The sequence below is a fragment of the Acipenser ruthenus genome, chromosome 10, assembly GCF_902713425.1.
Source record: "Acipenser ruthenus chromosome 10, fAciRut3.2 maternal haplotype, whole genome shotgun sequence".
NCBI lineage: Eukaryota > Metazoa > Chordata > Actinopteri > Acipenseriformes > Acipenseridae > Acipenser > Acipenser ruthenus.
In genome coordinates, this window is record NC_081198.1 from 22,261,470 (window position 1) to 22,284,938 (window position 23,469).

The following is a 23,469-nucleotide window of genomic DNA, read 5'->3' on the forward strand; positions in this document are numbered from 1 at the left end:
CCTCCCATAGCGGTTAAGCCATGTTGTAATATCATAGTCGCTAACAGCCTCATTGAAAAATTGGACAGTAACAACTTTCATTTCTCTGTCTGTCAGTGCATCCACACAAAATTCTTTGTATGGAGCGAGATATTTATTCTCCCCCCAAAAGGACCACATTTCTTGTAACTTTTGGGGGTTCCTAAAACTGACCTCAAACACTTCCTTAAGCCCTGGCAATTTCACCAAACAATTCAAGTCAGAAGGGGAAAAACCCATACCCCTCTGAAGAATGGTCCGGCTGAACTCCAGTCTCGTCAGTCCTGGTTCCGTTTCCTCTTGCTGGGTCCTTGTGAAGCGCACCGCATTGTGCCTCCTAGTCTCCTGGGTTGGCCGGAACGCCATCCTTCAGCTGGCTCCTCCGATTGGGGTGGGAGAAGCCTCTGGACGTCCGGGTTGTCTCTCTCTACGGAAAAGAAACAACGTAAGCAGCAAATCTGGGCAGTTGAAGGAACTATTACTTTAGTCCCTGAGGAGATGGTCGCCTCGCAAGAGGGACCCCCTCCCCAGGTGAACGGTGTCCTTCCCTGGCGGAGTAGGGGGCGCTGCTTGGCACCGAGACCACGTAGGAAGAATCGTGGCTGTGACGCCTCCTCGGGGTCCGGGGCCGCCCTCTGCTCCTCCCAGATGGCGCCCTCTGCTGGGCGCCTGCTGCTCTCTCGGTCTGGATCTCGATTACAATCAAGGGCTGGGGATGAGGTCGTCTAGGTCATCAAAGGGTCCTCAAAGGTCGTCTGGATGGTAGGTCCTCCTTCTCTCTAACTCCAGGAACGTCTGGAAAAGCCTGAAAAAGAAAAAAACTGGAACCGCCTGAAAAAGAAAAAACTGCTCTCAACAGTCAACAAAATCTTGAAAGACCCTCGGCCTGGATTGGGCAAGCCAAAACCAGACTGAGCATTAGTCTTCCAAAAAGTTGCCGAGCTGAAGAAAGCCAGTCAAAAATAAAAAAAAATTCTGTTCCTCCTCACCCGAACAAACCTCTCACAGACCCTCGGAGGGAGCGGGCAATGCCACTACCCTCTAAGCCTTAGTCTTAGAAAGATCTATTCGAACTGAAGAGAAACCAGAGTATATGGCTGGCTAAGAAGGACCTGGCATAGGGACATGTTCCACCACACTTGTCTGGTTAGCTGCATGCTCCCAGGAAACAACCTGCTGCTGTCTACATCATCACCACATGTGAATAAAAGAAAGAAAGACAGCAAGAAAGAAAGAGAGAAAGAAAGAGAGAAAGAGAGAAAGAAAGAGAGAAAGAAAGAAAGAGAGAAAGAAAAAAAAAAGAAGTAAAACGGCGGGAAAACTTGCATCAACACTGGCACTCTCCCTCCAGCAGGGGTAGACAAAATGCTCACAGGAGAGATCCAGATCTGACTTTGACCAACGTTAGAGAAAGGTGTGCACCGTTCCCGGAGGTACTGCAATACCGGGCCGATGCGTGGAGTGGACGGAGCAAGCCCCTGTTCCATCTCCCGATTCCAAAAATCAATTTAATATATGGTCCCCTGATAGGGGACGTATCAGATATTAATACTCTTTTATTGAGATTTTACATTTTTTTACATTTACACCCATTCGTTTTTTCATTCATTTTACATTTCTTTTAAAGATGACATTCATGCATACAGACATACATTTTGTTTTAAAAGCATTTAAAATACATTTAAAAACACCAAGACAATTGTGCTTTGTACATGGTTAAAACAGACACAGATTAAAATCAACATGAAAAAAACCTGTGCTGTTTTAAAAGTGACTGGAAAAAAAGAACCATCTATAAAAAACCAGTGCTTGTGAGGGCCGGGGAGTGCTCTCTAAAAAGGTTCAAAAGTGAACATAAAACTAGATCTAAAACAGGGACAGGGGAAAAGGGACAGTGTATAAAACAGTGAGTTAAAATTCTAAAATTTTAAAACACTTAAAATGTAACTTTTAATAGTTTACATTAAAAATCTTTTAGATACATAAAACAAAACAAAACAAAAATCAAATAAAACATTCAAAATAAATCAAATCAAAATCCATAAAACTGAAACAAAAAGACTACATAAAACCAGGGCACCGTTCAAAAACGGTCATGCCAGCTAAAAAGGGCGGAATGCTGGCATGACAAAATAAATAAAAGGCTTAGCGGTGCCCCGTAGTCCCGCTCCTAGGAGCTAGCGGTTCCAGTTTTTTCCCTTATTCCATCTTCACGTCCTGAAGTCCGGCGATCCTCCACTCCGCGCAGGCCTTGTCCTTCCCGAGGGTCCGGATGTCCAGAATTACAAAGTCCTTGATAAGAGTTTGTGCCCTTCTGGTCGTGGTGATAGTGTCTAGCTCCTGCTTGTGATAGACACAGACGTTACGGCCTTCCCACAGGATCTGCTTGACAACATTGATGACACGCCAAACGCACTTAGCTGTGCTGGTAGTGATTCCTCCCGCAGGCCCATAGAGCACAGTCTCAGCGGTCATCTTGGCCGTGTCAGCAAACCTGTTTAGGAAGACAGAGACAGAGAGCCAGACACTGCCAGCCACATCACACTCCCAGAAGATATGGGCTGGTGTTTCTCTCTTGCGGCACTTTGCATAGGGGCATGTTTCTACTTGGGCTAGTCCCCTCCTGAACATGAACGCTCGAGTGGGGAGTGCACTGTGGACGGTGTTCCATGCTATATCCTTCTGGACATTACTGAGGCAGCTGTGAGACACATTCTCCCAGATTTTTTGGCTTTGGGTGAGGGAGAAAGTAGCTACTTTTTCAATTTCCTGGGAACCGGCAAGATATTTAGTTACAACCTTGTATTCCCAGGAGGCCAATTTTGCTTTATCTAAGCCCAATTTATATATAGTGTCCCTTAAGGTTCTATAATACAATGGGGGGTCCCAGGAGTACGGCACGGTGTTATCAATAGTGCAGAGGCCCAAGGCCCTGAGACAGGTGGCAAAATAGAAACGATTCATGTAACATACCTTCCTGTCCAGGGCCTGGATGTTCTTGATAGTTTGCGTGAGCCCCTGCACTCGGGTGAGCTGCACAACGTCCGGGACCCCCTTACCTCCCTTCTTGTCGGCTTTACTCAGAGTGGCTCGCTTTACCCTCTCCATCTTGCTGCCCCAGATAAAGCGGTGGATAATGCGGTCCACCACTTTTTTGGTGGTCCTGTCTGGGGGAAAGATTTTTCCTACATAAGAGAGGATGGGGAACAGTATAGACTTGGTTATTAATACTCTACCCGTCATTGTTAAGGATCTTGTGCTCCATCCGCCAATCTTTTTACGGACCTGGTTAATGGCCGCCGTCCAGCTCTGGGCCCCCGAGCTATTGTTCTCGAAAATGAGGCCCAGAATCTTGATTTTGTCCTTTTTGACAGGGTACATGTCCGACAGTTCCCTATCTACCTGCCAATTTTTAGACACGTAGACTTCGCTCTTGGACTTATTAATCACTGCCCCGGTCGCCGTGCAGTACTTCTCAAGGATATTACTAATCCGAGGTACCGACGATGTGTTGGTGCAAATGAGTGACACATCGTCCATATATGCTGTTGTTTTGACCTGGACCCCGTTGGATCCAGGCAGCTGGAAACCAGTTATATTGGTATCCCTACGAATTGCCTGCAGGAGGGGTTCAATGCACACGACATATAGCAGTGGGGATAGTGGGCAACCCTGTCTGACCCCTGACTGGATAGATATTTTACCAGTCAGGTGCCTGTTCACCAAGACTCGGGTACTAATGTTTGTATATATGGTTTTAACCCACTCCCTAAGTCCAGGAGCGAATTTCATCTGGTCCATCACTTTGTACATATATTCATGGCTTACCCTATCGAACGCCTTCTCCTGGTCAAGGTTGAACAGGCAGAGGGGATGGTTCCGTTCTCTAGAATAAGCCAGAATGTCCCTTGTTAACATTAAAATATCCGTGATGGACCTCCCTGGGACGCCACAAGCCTGGTCAGGGCCAATGACCAAAGGGAGGTGTACTTGTAGCCGGAGCATCAGAGCTTTGGCTAGTATCTTGTAATCCACGCAAAGGAGGCTGATTGGGCGCCAATTCCGTAGATCTTTAACTTCCCCTTTCTTATGAAGGAGAGTAATTACACTCTCCCGCATAGAAGGGCCCAACCGCTTCTCCCTGTAGACCGCTCTGTAGACCTCCGCTAAATGGACTTTTAGCGTGTCCCAAAAAAGATGGTAATACTCACCCGGGATGCCATCTGGACCTGGCGTCTTACCGGTGTTCATGGTCTTAACCGCCTGGGTGAGCTCCTCCAGCGTGAGTTCTGGGTCCTTCTCCTCCTCCTCGTCGTCCCGCACTGAGTCAGGCTCCAACTGGCTCAGGAACCACTCTATCAGGGTGTCATCTGTAGCTTTGATGTTATACAGGTCCCTATAGAAGTTCTCTACCACTTTTTTCACTCCCTCACTATCCTCTACTATCCTCCCCCTGCTGTCGAGCATGGAGGACATCAAGTGCCGCTTCTCCCTCGTTTTCTGGAAGAAGAAGCGAGTACACTTTTCGTCTTCCTCCATTTTTTGCACTTTTGCATTGTGCATGACCTTTCGTTGTTCCTCCCTACAAAGCACTGAAAGATCTAGCTTGGTCTGGGCTATCTCGTCGCTTACAGGGAACCCCCGAAGCTGAAGCAGGCTCAGACGCTGGAGGGCAGCATTCAGGTATTTATATTTGGCCCTCCTTTCTTTTGCTTTCCTCTTGCCTGCTGCTATGAAATAACCCTTAGTTCTCATTTTGACCATCTCCCACCACTCTATAGGGGAGTTAAATAGGTCACGCAAAGTGGTCCACTCAACAAGCCTGCTCTTATAGGCTGCAGCTATGGAGGGGTCATCGAGTAAGGAGGTGTTTAATTTCCAGACCCCTGACCCCATCTGGGAGGTCTGAGGGACCTGCAATGTTACCTGCAGGAGCCTATGGTCAGAGAAGAAGACGGCCTGGGTGTCTACTGCCGTCTTCGTAAGGGAGCTGGTATGCAGGACGAGATCTATACGGGAGAAGGAGGTCCCAGATGAGCTCACCCAGGTAAAGGGAGGCACCAGGTCCTTACCTGCATCACACAGGGAGAAATCAGATATTACGGAGGACAAAACTCTACTAGAGCGGTCGTTGCGTGGCCTGCTCCGGTCTACGTCCCTCAGAGCACAATTGAAGTCACCTGACACGATGACGGGTACGTTCCCCAGCAGGAGTGGACGCAGCTGTGGAAAAAATTGAACTCTTTCGTTTTGGTTAGTGGGTGCGTAGACATTGACCAGTCTGAGGGGAGTGTTGTTGTATGTCACATCCACGCTCAGAATTCTACCAGGTTCTACCTCCCTGCTGCTGCGGGAGGTAATAAATGGGTTTTTAAACAGGATACCTACTCCGTCGGCTCTGGCTATGTTGGAGCCCGACCAGAAGGAGTCCCCCAGGGTCCAACTCTCCTTCAGGTCCCTATAATCAGGGCTCGACGAAATACCACACTCCTGCAGAAAGATGAGATCTGCTTTCAAGTTAGCTAGATAGTTTAGTACATCAAATCTTTTTTGTGTCTCCCTGATGCTCCTGACATTAACAGACACACATATCAGGGCCATCAGGGTAGCTAACAAGAAAAGGAGTCGCTGCGTCCACCCCATAGCGACTATGATTGGGAGGTCGGGACACTCTTCCTACTCTTAGCTCTACGCTTGCTTCGAGGGGGCTTGGGCTTATTTGCAACTCCCATCACCCCTGAGAAGGTACTCACTGCTGCCTCGTCCAAGAAGGCACCGTCTTTATATGCACAGTACGTAGAGTTGTTGGGGCTATTCAACTCCCCACAAGGTAAGTCTGGTGGAACTTGCTCAGGGCCCCTCGGAACGTGTGGGTCAGCTTTGTCCTGGGGGGGGGTTATGACAGACAGCATTCTTTGGCTGTTACCGTCTGTTGAATTGGAGCTGTTAGCAGACTTCTGGCTTACCGCGTCCAGGGGTATTCCCATGTCCTCCAGTGCTGTATCTAGGAGGACCTCTAGGGGGCCCCTGGTTTTGCCCATACAAGGGAGGGGGTCAAGGATGCTTTGAAGGGAGGCCCTTCGCTTGAAGAGGGTCATTGCTACCGAGGTACTGCTGGTCAGGGAAGGTGTTGACCCCGACCTCTCCCTCGGTGCATTAGTGAACACCTCTTCTGCGAGGTGTGCTAGGGTTTGTGCCAACGACTGGGAAGGCTGGCTGGGGATGCCCTGGCTGGCTGCTACCTGCCCACTAGGCGGCAGTGTAGCCGTCCCACTCGCCTCCGTCTCTGCCTGCGAGGGCAAGACTGGGGACTTTGTGTGGACATTAGCTGGTTTTGGATCTATGGGGCCACCTGCAACTTGCTGTCTTTGATCCTGATCTTCTTTCTTTTCCCCCCCTCGTCTCTACCCTTTCTTTTCCCCACCCTCTGCTGGTTCTTCACTCCCTTCCCCTCCTTCTCACTCTCACTTTCACTGTCGCTTTCGCTTTCCTCCCCCACGGACTCAATCCTTATGGCGTCATAACGAGAGCCGAGGGGGAGTGCTGGCGCTGAGAGGGCCCTACTCAGGGGGGTGCCGCTGCTGGGTCCGGGCTCCCTCCCTGCCTCGTGTTCTGCATCAGAGGAGCTACTGGAGGAGCTAGTGGAGTAGCTTTTGTACTCTCTCTCTGGGCTGGGGGAAGGGGTCCTCGTAAAACGGGACATGTCTCGGGGGCGGTGGGGTGAGGGGGGTGCTGGTGATGATGGTGGTGCTGGAGTCTGGGTCTTGGATACTGTTGGTGGTGATGTGGACTGATCTTTGTTAGTTGCTCCCTCTTCCTGCTCAGGCCTAGGCTTGTTCGTATTTGCCTTGCTGGCTCTGGCCATGTTGGCATAGGAAGAGGGGCAGTCCTTAAACAGGTGCCCCTTCTTTCCACACAAATTGCACTGCCTCTCTTCTCTGCAGTGGCTGGTCTCGTGGGGGGCGCCGCAGTTCCTGCACTTGACTACAGTACATGCGGCCGCCAGGTGTCCTAATTCCCCACATTTCCTGCAGAGTTTTGGCATCCCATTATAGAATACCAGCCCTCTGTTGGGCCCTAACACTATGGAGTTTGGAATGTGGCGGACGCCTCCAATGCCCGATGGATCAACATTAAGGCGTACCAGCCACTTTCTGGCTCCTGTCCAAACCCCATCTTCATCTGTAATTTTCCTCCCTTCTGATGACACCCTCCCATAGCGGTTAAGCCATGTTGTAATATCATAGTCGCTAACAGCCTCATTGAAAAATTGGACAGTAACAACTTTCATTTCTCTGTCTGTCAGTGCATCCACACAAAATTCTTTGTATGGAGCGAGATATTTATTCTCCCCCCAAAAGGACCACATTTCTTGTAACTTTTGGGGGTTCCTAAAACTGACCTCAAACACTTCCTTAAGCCCTGGCAATTTCACCAAACAATTCAAGTCAGAAGGGGAAAAACCCATACCCCTCTGAAGAATGGTCCGGCTGAACTCCAGTCTCGTCAGTCCTGGTTCCGTTTCCTCTTGCTGGGTCCTTGTGAAGCGCACCGCATTGTGCCTCCTAGTCTCCTGGGTTGGCCGGAACGCCATCCTTCAGCTGGCTCCTCCGATTGGGGTGGGAGAAGCCTCTGGACGTCCGGGTTGTCTCTCTCTACGGAAAAGAAACAACGTAAGCAGCAAATCTGGGCAGTTGAAGGAACTATTACTTTAGTCCCTGAGGAGATGGTCGCCTCGCAAGAGGGACCCCCTCCCCAGGTGAACGGTGTCCTTCCCTGGCGGAGTAGGGGGCGCTGCTTGGCACCGAGACCACGTAGGAAGAATCGTGGCTGTGACGCCTCCTCGGGGTCCGGGGCCGCCCTCTGCTCCTCCCAGATGGCACCCTCTGCTGGGCGCCTGCTGCTCTCTCGGTCTGGATCTCGATTACAATCAAGGGCTGGGGATGAGGTCGTCTAGGTCATTAAAGGGTTCTCAAAGGTCGTCTGGATGGTAGGTCCTCCTTCTCTCTAACTCCAGGAACGTCTGGAAAAGCCTGAAAAAGAAAAAAACTGGAACCGCCTGAAAAAGAAAAAACTGCTCTCAACAGTCAACAAAATCTTGAAAGACCCTCGGCCTGGATTGGGCAAGCCAAAACCAGACTGAGCATTAGTCTTCCAAAAAGTTGCCGAGCTGAAGAAAGCCAGTCAAAAATTAAAAAAAAATTCTGTTCCTCCTCACCCGAACAAACCTCTCACAGACCCTCGGAGGGAGCGGGCAATGCCACTACCCTCTAAGCCTTAGTCTTAGAAAGATCTATTCGAACTGAAGAGAAGCCAGAGTATATCAGATATTAAACTGATAAGAACAGATACTACACTTGATCTTAGCCAAAAGGCCGAGAAGCGATGGCGACTTGGCCCTTGCCCGGGGCCCCCCAGCCCGGACGGCACAGGTTGATTCAAAGGTGGGTGCAAAATTTCAAGCACAAGCAGACCCCCAAAAAACGGGCTGCTGCTTCCAGAGGGGAAATGTGCAATTTAAGCAGGAGAAAACAAAACAAAGCAAAAACACACACATAACACCAAAAACAAAACATAAACTGGCGGAGTGCGTCTTACAAATAGTCATGCCAAGCTGCTATGCTGTGCAAGGTGCCTTGGGTAACTACAACTGTGCCTCGCTGGCTGGCTGGCTTGCTAAGAAGGTCCTGGCATAGGGACATGTTCCACCACACTTGTCTGGTTAGCTGCATGCTCCCAGGAAACAACCTGCTGCTGTCTACATCATCACCACATGTGAATAAAAGAAAGAAAGACAGCAAGAAAGAAAGAGAGAAAGAAAGAGAGAAAGAGAGAAAGAAAGAGAGAAAGAAAGAAAGAGAGAAAGAAAAAAAAAAGAAGTAAAACGGCGGGAAAACTTGCATCAACACTGGCACTCTCCCTCCAGCAGGGGTAGACAAAATGCTCACAGGAGAGATCCAGATCTGACTTTGACCAACGTTAGAGAAAGGTGTGCACCGTTCCCGGAGGTACTGCAATACCGGGCCGATGCGTGGAGTGGACGGAGCAAGCCCCTGTTCCATCTCCCGATTCCAAAAATCAATTTAATATATGGTCCCCTGATAGGGGACGTATCAGATATTAATACTCTTTTATTGAGATTTTACATTTTTTACATTTACACCCATTCGTTTTTTTCATTCATTTTACATTTCTTTTAAAGAAGACATTCATGCATACAGACATACATTTTGTTTTAAAAGCATTTAAAATACATTTAAAAACACCAAGACAATTGTGCTTTGTACATGGTTAAAACAGACACAGATTAAAATCAACATGAAAAAAACCTGTGCTGTTTTAAAAGTGACTGGAAAAAAAGAACCATCTATAAAAAACCAGTGCTTGTGAGGGCCGGGGAGTGCTCTCTAAAAGGTTCAAAAGTGAACATAAAACTAGATCTAAAACAGGGACAGGGGAAAAGGGACAGTGTATAAAACAGTGAGTTAAAATTCTAAAATTTTAAAACACTTAAAATGTAACTTTTAATAGTTTACATTAAAAATCTTAAAGATACATAAAACAAAACAAAACAAAATCAAATAAAACATTCAACGTAAATCAAATAAAAGTCCATAAAACTGAAACAAAAGACTACATAAAACCAGGGCACCGTTGAAAAACGGTCATGCCAGCTAAAAAGGGCGGAATGCTGGCATGACAAAATAAATAAAAGGCTTAGCGGTGCCCCGTAGTCCCGCTCCTAGGAGCTAGCGGTTCCAGTTTTTTCCTTTATTCCATCTTCACGTCCTGAAGTCCGGCGATCCTCCACTCCGCGCAGGCCTTGTCCTTCCCGAGGGTCCGGATGTCCAGAATTACAAAGTCCTTGATAAGAGTTTGTGCCCTTCTGGTCGTGGTGATAGTGTCTAGCTCCTGCTTGTGATAGACACAGACGTTACGGCCTTCCCACAGGATCTGCTTGACAACATTGATGACACGCCAAACGCACTTAGCTGTGCTGGTAGTGATTCCTCCCGCAGGCCCATAGAGCACAGTCTCAGCGGTCATCTTGGCCGTGTCAGCAAACCTGTTTAGGAAGACAGAGACAGAGAGCCAGACACTGCCAGCCACATCACACTCCCAGAAGATATGGGCTGGTGTTTCTCTCTTGCGGCACTTTGCATAGGGGCATGTTTCTACTTGGGCTAGTCCCCTCCTGAACATGAACGCTCGAGTGGGGAGTGCACTGTGGACGGTGTTCCATGCTATATCCTTCTGGACATTACTGAGGCAGCTGTGAGACACATTCTCCCAGATTTTTTGGCTTTGGGTGAGGGAGAAAGTAGCTACTTTTTCAATTTCCTGGGAACCGGCAAGATATTTAGTTACAGCCTTGTATTCCCAGGAGGCCAATTTTGCTTTATCTAAGCCCAATTTATATATAGTGTCCCTTAAGGTTCTATAATACAATGGGGGGTCCCAGGAGTACGGCACGGTGTTATCAATAGTGCAGAGGCCCAAGGCCCTGAGACAGGTGGCAAAATAGAAACGATTCATGTAACATACCTTCCTGTCCAGGGCCTGGATGTTCTTGATAGTTTGCGTGAGCCCCTGCACTCGGGTGAGCTGCACAACGTCCGGGACCCCCTTACCTCCCTTCTTGTCGGCTTTACTCAGGGTGGCTCGTTTTACCCTCTCCATCTTGCTGCCCCAGATAAAGCGGTGGATAATGCGGTCCACCACTTTTTTGGTGGTCCTGTCTGGGGGAAAGATTTTTCCTACATAAGAGAGGATGGGGAACAGTATAGACTTGGTTATTAATACTCTACCCGTCATTGTTAAGGATCTTGTGCTCCATCCGCCAATCTTTTTACGGACCTGGTTAATGGCCGCCGTCCAGCTCTGGGCCCCCGAGCTATTGTTCTCGAAAATGAGGCCCAGAATCTTGATTTTGTCCTTTTTGACAGGGTACATGTCCGACAGTTCCCTATCTACCTGCCAATTTTTAGACACGTAGACTTCGCTCTTGGACTTATTAATCACTGCCCCGGTCGCCGTGCAGTACTTCCCAAGGATATTACTAATCCGAGGTACCGACGATGTGTTGGTGCAAATGAGTGACACATCGTCCATATATGCTGTTGTTTTGACCTGGACCCCGTTGGATCCAGGCAGCTGGAAACCAGTTATATTGGTATCCCTACGAATTGCCTGCAGGAGGGGTTCAATGCACACGACATATAGCAGTGGGGATAGTGGGCAACCCTGTCTGACCCCTGACTGGATAGATATTTTACCAGTCAGGTGCCTGTTCACCAAGACTCGGGTACTAATGTTTGTATAGATGGTTTTAACCCACCCCCTAAGTCCAGGAGCGAATTTCATCTGGTCCATCACTTTGTACATATATTCATGGCTTACCCTATCGAACGCCTTCTCCTGGTCAAGGTTGAACAGGCAGAGGGGATGGTTCCGTTCTCTAGAATAAGCCAGAATGTCCCTTGTTAACATTAAAATATCCGTGATGGACCTCCCTGGGACGCCACAAGCCTGGTCGGGGCCAATGACCAAAGGGAGGTGTACTTGTAGCCGGAGCATCAGAGCTTTGGCTAGTATCTTGTAATCCACGCAAAGGAGGCTGATTGGGCGCCAATTCCGTAGATCTTTAACTTCCCCTTTCTTATGAAGGAGAGTAATTACACTCTCCCGCATAGAAGGGCCCAACCGCTTCTCCCTGTAGACCGCTCTGTAGACCTCCGCTAAATGGACTTTTAGCGTGTCCCAAAAAAGATGGTAATACTCACCCGGGATGCCATCTGGACCTGGCGTCTTACCGGTGTTCATGGTCTTAACCGCCTGGGTGAGCTCCTCCAGCGTGAGTTCTGGGTCCTTCTCCTCCTCCTCCTCGTCCCGCACTGAGTCAGGCTCCAACTGGCTCAGGAACCACTCTATCAGGGTGTCATCTGTAGCTTTGATGTTATACAGGTCCCTATAGAAGTTCTCTACCACTTTTTTCACTCCCTCACTATCCTCTACTATCCTCCCCCTGCTGTCGAGCATGGAGGACATCAAGTGCCGCTTCTCCCTCGTTTTCTGGAAGAAGAAGCGAGTACACTTTTCGTCTTCCTCCATTTTTTGCACTTTTGCATTGTGCATGACCTTTCGTTGTTCCTCCCTACAAAGCACTGAAAGATCTAGCTTGGTCTGGGCTATCTCGTCGCTTACAGGGAACCCCCGAAGCTGAAGCAGGCTCAGACGATGGAGGGCAGCATTCAGGTATTTATATTTGGCCCTCCTTTCTTTTGCTTTCTTTTGCTGCAAAAGGCTGAGAAGCGATGGCGACTTGGCCCTTGCCCGGTGCCCCCCAGCCCGGACGGCACAGGGGGATTCAAAGGTGGGTGCAAAATTCCAAGCACAAACAGACCCCCAAAAAACGGGCTGCTGCTTCCAGAGGGGAAATGTGCAATTTAAGCAGGAGAAAACAAAACAAAGCAAAAACACACACATAACACCAAAAACAAAACATAAACTGGCGGAGTGCGTCTTACAAATAGTCATGCCAAGCTGCTATGCTGTGCAAGGTGCCTTGGGTAACTACAACTGTGCCTCGCTGGCTGGCTTGCTAAGAAGGTCCTGGCATAGGGACATGTTCCACCACACTTGTCTGGTTAGCTGCATGCTCCCAGGAAACAACCTGCTGCTGTCTACATCATCACCACATGTGAATAAAAGAAAGAAAGACAGCAAGAAAGAGAGAAAGAAAGAGAGAAAGAGAGAAAGAAAGAGAGAAAGAAAGAAAGAGAGAAAGAAAAAAAAAAGAAGTAAAACGGCGGGAAAACTTGCATCAACACTGGCACTCTCCCTCCAGCAGGGGTAGACAAAATGCTCACAGGAGAGATCCAGATCTGACTTTGACCAACGTTAGAGAAAGGTGTGCACCGTTCCCGGAGGTACTGCAATACCGGGCCGATGCGTGGAGTGGACGGAGCAAGCCCCTGTTCCATCTCCCGATTCCAAAAATCAATTTAATATATGGTCCCCTGATAGGGGACGTATCAGATATTAAACTGATAAGAACAGATACTACACTTGATCTTAGCCAAAAGGCCGAGAAGCGATGGCGACTTGGCCCTTGCCCGGGGCCCCCCAGCCCGGACGGCACAGGGGGATTCAAAGGTGGGTGCAAAATTCCAAGCACAAGCAGACCCCCAAAAAACGGGCTGCTGCTTCCAGAGGGGAAATGTGCAATTTAAGCAGGAGAAAACAAAACAAAGCAAAAACACACACATAACACCAAAAACAAAACATAAACTGGCGGAGTGCGTCTTACAAATAGTCATGCCAAGCTGCTATGCTGTGCAAGGTGCCTTGGGTAACTACAACTGTGCCTCGCTGGCTGGCTGGCTTGCTAAGAAGGTCCTGGCATAGGGACATGTTCCACCACACTTGTCTGGTTAGCTGCATGCTCCCAGGAAACAACCTGCTGCTGTCTACATCATCACCACATGTGAATAAAAGAAAGAAAGACAGCAAGAAAGAAAGAGAGAAAGAAAGAGAGAAAGAGAGAAAGAAAGAGAGAAAGAAAGAAAGAGAGAAAGAAAAAAAAAGAAGTAAAACGGCGGGAAAACTTGCATCAACACTGGCACTCTCCCTCCAGCAGGGGTAGACAAAATGCTCACAGGAGAGATCCAGATCTGACTTTGACCAACGTTAGAGAAAGGTGTGCACCATTCCCGGAGGTACTGCAATACCGGGCCGATGCGTGGAGTGGACGGAGCAAGCCCCTGTTCCATCTCCCGATTCCAAAAATCAATTTAATATATGGTCCCCTGATAGGGGACGTATCAGATATTAAACTGATAAGAACAGATTTTTTTTTTTTTTTTTTTTTTATTAATGGAAAAAAAATACACATACAAACACAACTCACAAAACACACTTAAACATCACAATACAAAAATAACTATAACCACTTATATACAACAAACTCATGAACTGAACCAACACATTACAATCCACTTATAAAAAAACACATTACATATCACATTACATCTCTCCCATATATGCAACAAATACAAAACATAATCACGCATACAATTCCATTTTTGAAACCTTTCTACAGGATAACATGTGCCCCTAACAATATGCCTATCCTACTTCTAATAAACAAGCAGCAAGATCTCATCCCACGCCAGTAGCCCACAGATCTCCACGTCTCCATTCCTCAAGCCTCCATCTTCTCTTCGCCTCTTGTCGGCCAAGTCGCAAAGCGTCCTTTAGGACATAGCTCTCCATCTGACTTAGTCCCATTTCAAGAACAGCCTGGGCAGGCAGGCTCACGCCCTTCACCACAAAACAGTTCCTTGCCTTCCAAATTGCATCACACAGACAGCGTATTAGGACCCACAGCATGCCCCACTGCACTTTGCTCAGTTTCTCTTGGTCTTTCTTCGGGCTCCCATACAGCACACGCTGCCTATGTATGGGCAGCTGTCCCCGGAACAAATCCAGGACGGAGCCTGCCTCACTCCACACCTTCCTCGCCTCCAGACATCCCCAGAGAACGTGACCGACCGTTTCTTCCTCTCCACACTTCTCTCTCGGGCATCTGGGTGACCTCCCCAGATTACATGCATGCATCACCGCTCGAACTGGCAATACATCGTGGGCTACCAACCAAGACAGATCTCGATGCTCGTTCATCAGGGCAGGATGGCTCGCATTCTGCCACACTTCTGGCGTCTCGTCTAACACAAGGCCATGAACCGGACACATATCCCCATTACCCTGCAGAAAGTTAAACAGAGATTTACCATTAGCCACAATTTCAGCCTTACATCCTTCCAGCCCCTTGGACATCACAAATCTTTTAAATAACGCATAATGATAGGGCAGATCAAAGGCTGTTGGCACAGACAAAGGCACGGACATCAACTTTAACTTCCTCAAATAGGAACTAATATAGAATCTCACAAAGCAGGCCCCTTTTGACACACCATTCAGACACATAGCAAAATGCAATGCACAAAACTTTGACATTAAAAACGTCTGGACATCTGGCAACCCTTTCCCCCCCTTTAATTTATCCTTCCCCACCACACTCCTCCTCACTCTCTCCCATTTCCCCTGCCAAAAAAAACGAAACACAGCTCTGTTTAGCAGCGTTACCACATTCCTAGATGGTGGGAACACGACCGCCACATACAACAACAGTGGCAATATTACCCCCTTTACCACCATCACCCTCCCCTCCATCGTAAGCCTCCTCAGCCTCCAAAACCCTAGCTTTTTATTGACCCTACTTCCCACCTCCTCCCAGTTCTTACCCCCTGATCCATTAGCATCAAATTTCACCCCCAGAATCTTAATGCAGTCTTCCTTAACTTTTAATTTTATACTACCCCTCCCGTCCCATTTCCCGTAGAACATTGCCTCCGATTTCTCCTGGTTCAGTTTAGACCCAGACGCACGACAAAAAACATCAGCTTTCTCCAAAGTCCTCTGAATGGACAACTCATCCCGACAGAGGACATTGACATCATCCATATACAAGACACATTTAACCTCCTGCCCCCCACTCCCAGGAATAGTTAACCCTTTATACACTGGGTCCCTTCTCAAAGCTTGTGCCAGCGGCTCCATACAACAGATAAACAGGAGCGGAGATAACGGACAGCCCTGACGGACGCCACATCCCACACTAACTGGATTTGACAGACACCCATTTACCAATACCCTGCTATACACACCCTTATATAACAGGCCCACCCAGTCTAAAAACCTCTTTGCAAACCCCATTTTTCGCAGAACACCAAACATGAACTGATGCGAGACCCGATCATACGCCTTTTCAAGATCTAAATTTAGTACACATAATCGAATTCCCCTGTCTCTCGCATAACAGATGACATCTCTCATCAATACCAGGCTGTCCGTGATCTTCCTACCTGGAACGGCACAAGTTTGATCCAGGTGGATAACATCCCCCAGCACATCCCTCATACGTTGAGCCAACAATTTACTGAACAATTTAAAATCCTGGTTCAACAATGTAATTGGCCGCCAATTTTTCAGCTCAGCCTTATCCCCCTTTTTAAAAATCAATGTAATAATGCCCTCTCTAAATGAAGGTGGAAACTCCCCTCCCTCCTCCCCACACTCCCGAAACAAGGCCAACAGATCTGGTGCCACTAACTCCCAAAACTTTAAATAGAACTCCACAGGGAGTCCATCCCCCCCCGGTGTCTTGCCCAGCCTCACCCCCCTGACCACCTCATCTAACTCTTCCCTCGTAAACTCTTTGTCCAACTGCCCTCCATCCCCCACCTCCCGCTCCAAATGTCCTAACACCTCCTCCATAGCCCCCATTTCAATTTCTTTCCTTACACAAAGGCCCCCATAAAACTCCTCCACCACCCTCAACAGCCCCTCTGTAGTCTTAACTAAAGCCCCATCCCTCCCTTTCATAGAGTCTATAAATTTCCTCCCATCCAGCACCTTTTTAAAAAAATACCGACTACACTTTTCATTTTCCTCTAAATGCTTCTCTCTGCTTTTAAATAAGAGCCCCTTCACCCTCCTCTCTACCACCCCCTTCAGTCTCTTTTTCACTTCCCTGATCTCTTCACTAAAGTCCAGCCCTGCATTGTACAATTTAGTTAAACTCTCCAGCTCCTTGAACAAAACCTTCTCCTGCCTTCTCTCCCTCTCTGCCTTCCTCCTCCCCGCCCAAATAAAGAAATGTTTTGTTTTCTCCTTCACCAGATCCCACCACTCTGCCTGGGACCCACAAAGGTCCTTTAAGGACAGCCACTGGCCATACCGCTCTCTAAATACCTCACACACCCAATCATCCTCCAACAACTCGCAATTTAACTTCCACACACCCCTCCCTACATCCACACAACCTGTAAGGTCAAAAGCAGCTTTCAGCGCACAGTGGTCAGAGAAAAACATTGGCACCAGCACACACTCCTCGCACTCCACCCTCTGTGAGACAAACACAAAATCAATCCTGGACGCCTGGGTCCCATCCCCTTTCACCCAAGTGAAACCTCTTTCCCCCACATTGTTCACTTTAAAACAGTCCACTAGTCGAAAGTCCTCCACTATTTCTTTTAGCATTTTACTAGATTTATCCAGCGTGAACCCCTTCTTTCTCTCTCGCCTATCCTCCATTGTTAACCCACAATTAAAATCCCCTGCTACAATAACCGGCCTGCTCCTCACTAATTTAACCCTTAAATCTTCAAATAAACTAGCCCTCCCCTCCACCTCTGGCGGAGCATACACATTAATTAAGCTAAAACTTTTCCCAAAAAATTCCGCCTCCACCTCCAGCACCCTACCTTTTTCAATCACTCTATGATCTTTAATCATAACCCCCTTATTTTTAATCAAAATTGCTACCCCATCTGATTTATTTTCATTTGATCCGGACCACACAGATGGCCCATAACCCCACCTCCCCTCATAAGTACTATAGTCCTCCAACCCAGGGATACCACACTCTTGCAAACACAAAATATCACACTGTATCCCACTCAAATATGACAACACCAACGTACACCTATCACTACTTTTAATACTCCTAACATTTATAGTAACCACACTCAGAGCCATTGCAAAACAAGCTAACAGCCATACACATACAGAATCCTGCATCAGGATATTTTTAAAAGGGGCTCCTCCCCCTCCCCCTCCTGGCCAGTTACCACAAATTCCTCCCTCATACTTACCTCACCCGAGGAAAACACTACGACCCCCTCCAGATCCAGGAACGGCTCTCCCCCATTCTTCTCCGCACCACCATCCCCTCTATAGTCACCCCTAGAGGAAACGACTGAACTGGGGGATGAAAAAAACTCCTGTCCTACTCCCCCACTTCCCTGCTTCTTTTTCTTCTTCCCCTTCTTCCTCCCCTCCACCCTCACAAACCCATCCCCCTCCTCACTATGTAACTTCCTTTTCCCTGGAGTCCACTCTTGATCCATATCCTCTGAGTTACCATCCTCCTCCTCCTCCCGTCCTGTTCCCTCAACACTAGCCTCATCCCGCTCCCGCTTTGCACACGGAATACCGCCCCCTCCATCATCCTCCACAGAGCTTACCACCCCACTCCCCCTATACACCTCCTCCCTGCTCCTTCCACTGGACCCCTCCCCTGGGTCCTCGCTCTCCTCCTCTGATGGGGACACCATCAAATCTTCCTCCAGAACAGATCCCTGCTGATCACTTCCCCCCTCCCCCTGTGCCTCCCCCTCCCTCCCCTCCTCCCTCACCTCCCCTCTATTCTCCTCCCTCTCACCCCCCTTCTCCTGCTGCTCACTTCCCCCTTTCTGCCTCCCCTCACCCTCCTCCTCCTCCTTCTCCTCCTCACTCTCTTCTCCCTCCTCATACCTCTTAGCCCTATTGGCAAAGGATCTAGGACAATTCATGAAAAAGTGTGTCTCACTCCCACACAGATTACACTTCCTCTGAACTTCACATTCCCTAGCCATGTGCCCCTCCTCTTTACACACATTACACACCACTCTCTTACACACCACCGCTAAGTGCCCCACACCTCCACACTTCCGACACACCTTAGGCTGGCCGAAATAATGCACATACCCCCTGTCAGCACCAAGTGCAATGTCAGAAGGTATGTGCAGAAACCCATCATATGTCCCTAAGCCTCTCCACAGCTCACACACCACCCTCCATGCCCCAGTCCACACCCCATCATCATCCCTCACTTTTATAGCCTCCCCCTTCACATGGCAATACCTCCTCAACCAAGTGCACACGTCCTGTCCCTTCACCATCTCTGAGCCCATTCTCACAATCACAACCCTTCGTGCATTATTTGTCAGTTTCTCCAAACTCAACTTCTTAATCAGATCATGTCCCCTTAGGTTATGAAACCTGCTCACACACTCCATCATACCCGCTTCAGACATAAAACTTACATCCCATTGGCCTCCTTTCCCTGTCGTAATAATACAGTTTAAATCAATAGGCCTAAACCCCAACACCTTCTGTACAACCCCTCTGGAAAACTCAAGCCTATTCAAAAACAACTTCTCCTCCCCCTGCTTCGACTCATTTATAGAGAACCTAACACAATTTAAACGGCGTCCCCCAACCCTTGGACCCGCCTTTCCAATAATTTAAGAAGCAATAGAAATATTGAAAAAAACACCCAAAAAGGCAAAAGAAAATACTTAACTAGAAAGCAGATAAGGTGCCCTCAAAGGGTCCCCCTTACCTGCTAAGCAAAACTGGCTCCTGGTCTTCCCTCCTTCGTCCACCACCTCAGCTACCAGCAACCAATATTGCCACCGTTTACCGTTACCGTTTACCGTTTACCGTTTACCGTTACCGTACCTTACCTTACCTATCGCTTCCAAATCAAGCTGCGGTCAAGCCACACACTTGATCTTAGCCAAAAGGCCGAGAAGCGATGGCGACTTGGCCCTTGCCCGGGGCCCCCCAGCCCGGACGGCACAGGGGGATTCAAAAGGTGGGTGCAAAATTTCAAGCACAAGCAGACCCCAAAAAAACGGGCTGCTGCTTCCAGAGGGGAAATGTGCAATTTAAGCAGGAGAAAACAAAACAAAGCAAAAACACACACATAACACCAAAAACAAAACATAAACTGGCGGAGTGCGTCTTACAAATAGTCATGCCAAGCTGCTATGCTGTGCAAGGTGCCTTGGGTAACTACAACTGTGCCTCGCTGGCTGGCTTGCTAAGAAGGTCCTGGCATAGGGACATGTTCCACCACACTTGTCTGGTTAGCTGCTAGCTCCCAGGAAACAACCTGCTGCTGTCTACATCATCACCACATGTGAATAAAAGAAAGAAAGACAGCAAGAAAGAAAGAGAGAAAGAAAGAGAGAAAGAGAGAAAGAAAGAGAGGAAGAAAGAAAGAGAGAAAGAAAAAAAAAAGAAGTAAAACGGCGGGAAAACTTGCATCAACACTGGCACTCTCCCTCCAGCAGGGGTAGACAAAATGCTCACAGGAGAGATCCAGATCTGACTTTGACCAACGTTAGAGAAAGGTGTGCACCGTTCCCGGAGGTACTGCAATACCGGGCCGATGCGTGGAGTGGACGGAGCAAGCCCCTGTTCCATCTCCCGATTCCAAAAATCAATTTAATATATGGTCCCCTGATAGGGGACGTATCAGATATTAAACTGATAAGAACAGATACTACACTTGATCTTAGCCAAAAGGCCGAGAAGCGATGGCGACTTGGCCCTTGCCCGGGGCCCCCCAGCCCGGACGGCACAGGGGGATTCAAAGGTGGGTGCAAAATTCCAAGCACAAGCAGACCCCCAAAAAACGGGCTGCTGCTTCCAGAGGGGAAATGTGCAATTTAAGCAGGAGAAAACAAAACAAAGCAAAAACACACACATAACACCAAAAACAAAACATAAACTGGCGGAGTGCGTCTTACAAATAGTCATGCCAAGCTGCAATGCTGTGCAAGGTGCCTTGGGTAACTACAACTGTGCCTCGCTGGCTGGCTGGCTTGCTAAGAAGGTCCTGGCATAGGGACATGTTCCACCACACTTGTCTGGTTAGCTGCATGCTCCCAGGAAACAACCTGCTGCTGTCTACATCATCACCACATGTGAATAAAAGAAAGAAAGACAGCAAGAAAGAAAGAGAGAAAGAAAGAGAGAAAGAGAGAAAGAAAGAGAGAAAGAAAGAAAGAGAGAAAGAAAAAAAAGAAGTAAAACGGCGGGAAAACTTGCATCAACACTGGCACTCTCCCTCCAGCAGGGGTAGACAAAATGCTCACAGGAGAGATCCAGATCTGACTTTGACCAACGTTAGAGAAAGGTGTGCACCGTTCCCGGAGGTACTGCAATACCGGGCCGATGCGTGGAGTGGACGGAGCAAGCCCCTGTTCCATCTCCCGATTCCAAAAATCAATTTAATATATGGTCCCCTGATAGGGGACGTATCAGATATTAAACTGATAAGAACAGATACTACACTTGATCTTAGCCAAAAGGCAGAGAAGCGATGGCGACTTGGCCCTTGCCCGGGGCCCCCCAGCCCGGACGGCACAGGGGGATTCAAAGGTGGGTGCAAAATTCCAAGCACAAGCAGACCCCATAAAAACGGGCTGCTGCTTCCAGAGGGGAAATGTGCAATTTAAGCAGGAGAAAACAAAACAAAGCAAAAACACACACATAACACCAAAAACAAAACATAAACTGGCGGAGTGCGTCTTACAAATAGTCATGCCAAGCTGCAATGCTGTGCAAGGTGCCTTGGGTAACTACAACTGTGCCTCGCTGGCTGGCTGGCTTGCTAAGAAGGTCCTGGCATAGGGACATGTTCCACCACACTTGTCTGGTTAGCTGCATGCTCCCAGGAAACAACCTGCTGCTGTCTACATCATCACCACATGTGAATAAAAGAAAGAAAGACAGCAAAAAAGAAAGAGAGAAAGAAAGAGAGAAAGAAAGAAGAGAGAAAGAAAGAAAGAAAAAAAAAAGAAGTAAAACGGCGGGAAAACTTGCATCAACACTGGCACTCTCCCTCCAGCAGGGGTAGACAAAATGCTCACAGGAGAGATCCAGATCTGACTTTGACCAACGTTAGAGAAAGGTGTGCACCGTTCCCGGAGGTACTGCAATACCGGGCCGATGCGTGGAGTGGACGGAGCAAGCCCCTGTTCCATCTCCCGATTCCAAAAATCAATTTAATATATGGTCCCCTGATAGGGGACGTATCAGATATTAACCCTTTGCGGTCCATTGTCGGACTGGGTCCGACATTGCAATTATTCCTCACAGGTCCTTTGTCGGACTGGGTCCGACATCATTATAGCAACGCAATAAACGGGTGTTTAGTCGTTTTTTCTCCGGAAAAAGCCGAGAAAACCATTCAATTGCCGAGTGGTAGCGACAGGAGCCGAGACAAGTCGGAAAAAAAAAAAAAAAAAAAAAAAAAGGCGTATTTCATGAATAGTCATACATGGTATCAGGTATCAGATAATGGGCGTCCATAATAAACAAGCTGGCTAAGTGCGTCAGCGCACTGAGACTATCATGGACATTTGCAGAGCTTTTTTCAGATGTTATAGTAATAAAATAATGACTTGGATCGCATTATTGAGGAGTTTAGTGATAAAACGAGTGATCTGGAGATGATCGATCGGTATGTACGACTATTATTATTATTATTATTTATTTCTTACACAGCTGAACGCTATAGCAAACAAAAGGCTGGGGAGGGGCTGGAGATGCCTAGTGTGTGCTTTGTTGATATGCAGGGCCATTTAAACCCGTTTGACTGTGAAAAAAAATACTTTTAAACAGCGCGTATAAAATTAACTGCGCGTGTGAAAATTAATTAGACCTGGCGTGCCTGACGCGCGATTAATAAATGGACCGCAAAGGGTTAAACTGATAAGAACAGATACTACACTTGATCTTAGCCAAAAGGCCGAGAAGCGATGGCGACTTGGCCCTTGCCCGGGGCCCCCCAGCCCGGACGGCACAGGGGGATTCAAAGGTGGGTGCAAAATTCCAAGCACAAGCAGACCCCCAAAAAACGGGCTGCTGCTTCCAGAGGGGAAATGTGCAATTTAAGCAGGAGAAAACAAAACAAAGCAAAAACACACACATAACACCAAAAACAAAACATAAACTGGCGGAGTGCGTCTTACAAATAGTCATGCCAAGCTGCTATGCTGTGCAAGGTGCCTTGGGTAACTACAACTGTGCCTCGCTGGCTGGCTGGCTTGCTAAGAAGGTCCTGGCATAGGGACATGTTCCACCACACTTGTCTGGTTAGCTGCATGCTCCCAGGAAACAACCTGCTGCTGTCTACATCATCACCACATGTGAATAAAAGAAAGAAAGACAGCAAGAAAGAAAGAGAGAAAGAAAGAGAGAAAGAGAGAAAGAAAGAGAGAAAGAAAGAAAGAGAGAAAGAAAAAAAAGAAGTAAAACGGCAGGAAAACTTGCATCAACACTGGCACTCTCCCTCCAGCAGGGGTAGACAAAATGCTCACAGGAGAGATCCAGATCTGACTTTGACCAACGTTAGAGAAAGGTGTGCACCGTTCCCGGAGGTACTGCAATACCGGGCCGATGCGTGGAGTGGACGGAGCAAGCCCCTGTTCCATCTCCCGATTCCAAAAATCAATTTAATATATGGTCCCCTGATAGGGGACGTATCAGATATTAAACTGATAAGAACAGATACTACACTTGATCTTAGCCAAAAGGCCGAGAAGCGATGGCGACTTGGCCCTTGCCCGGGGCCCCCCAGCCCGGACGGCACAGGGGGATTCAAAGGTGGGTGCAAAATTCCAAGCACAAGCAGACCCCCAAAAAACGGGCTGCTGCTTCCAGAGGGGAAATGTGCAATTTAAGCAGGAGAAAACAAAACAAAGCAAAAACACACACATAACACCAAAAACAAAACATAAACTGGCGGAGTGCGTCTTACAAATAGTCATG

The 23,469-nt window shown here is 48.0% G+C and overlaps 5 non-coding genes and 5 pseudogenes across 5 annotated transcripts; all 10 read right to left on the reverse strand.

The window, feature by feature from the left end:
* Positions 1–1,429: 1,429 nt before the first annotated feature.
* On the reverse strand, positions 1,430–1,584 carry LOC131738727 (U2 spliceosomal RNA; annotated as a pseudogene).
* A 6,679-nt stretch (positions 1,585–8,263) lies between these two features.
* LOC131738573 (U2 spliceosomal RNA) lies at positions 8,264–8,405 on the reverse strand (annotated as a pseudogene).
* Positions 8,406–9,004: 599 nt separating this feature from the next.
* LOC131738638 (U2 spliceosomal RNA) lies at positions 9,005–9,159 on the reverse strand (annotated as a pseudogene).
* Positions 9,160–12,925: 3,766 nt separating this feature from the next.
* On the reverse strand, positions 12,926–13,116 carry LOC131739037 (U2 spliceosomal RNA). The gene has a single exon (XR_009330205.1). It is a non-coding gene; the product is annotated as a U2 spliceosomal RNA (small nuclear RNA).
* Positions 13,117–13,714: 598 nt separating this feature from the next.
* Positions 13,715–13,906, reverse strand: LOC131738429 (U2 spliceosomal RNA). Its single transcript, XR_009329956.1, has one exon. It is a non-coding gene; the product is annotated as a U2 spliceosomal RNA (small nuclear RNA).
* Positions 13,907–20,039: 6,133 nt separating this feature from the next.
* LOC131739039 (U2 spliceosomal RNA) lies at positions 20,040–20,230 on the reverse strand. The gene has a single exon (XR_009330207.1). It is a non-coding gene; the product is annotated as a U2 spliceosomal RNA (small nuclear RNA).
* A 597-nt stretch (positions 20,231–20,827) lies between these two features.
* On the reverse strand, positions 20,828–21,018 carry LOC131739243 (U2 spliceosomal RNA). The gene has a single exon (XR_009330411.1). It is a non-coding gene; the product is annotated as a U2 spliceosomal RNA (small nuclear RNA).
* Positions 21,019–21,611: 593 nt separating this feature from the next.
* Positions 21,612–21,709, reverse strand: LOC131738866 (U2 spliceosomal RNA; annotated as a pseudogene).
* Positions 21,710–22,248: 539 nt separating this feature from the next.
* On the reverse strand, positions 22,249–22,459 carry LOC131738825 (U2 spliceosomal RNA; annotated as a pseudogene).
* Positions 22,460–23,056: 597 nt separating this feature from the next.
* LOC131739040 (U2 spliceosomal RNA) lies at positions 23,057–23,247 on the reverse strand. Its single transcript, XR_009330208.1, has one exon. It is a non-coding gene; the product is annotated as a U2 spliceosomal RNA (small nuclear RNA).
* Positions 23,248–23,469: the final 222 nt, after the last annotated feature.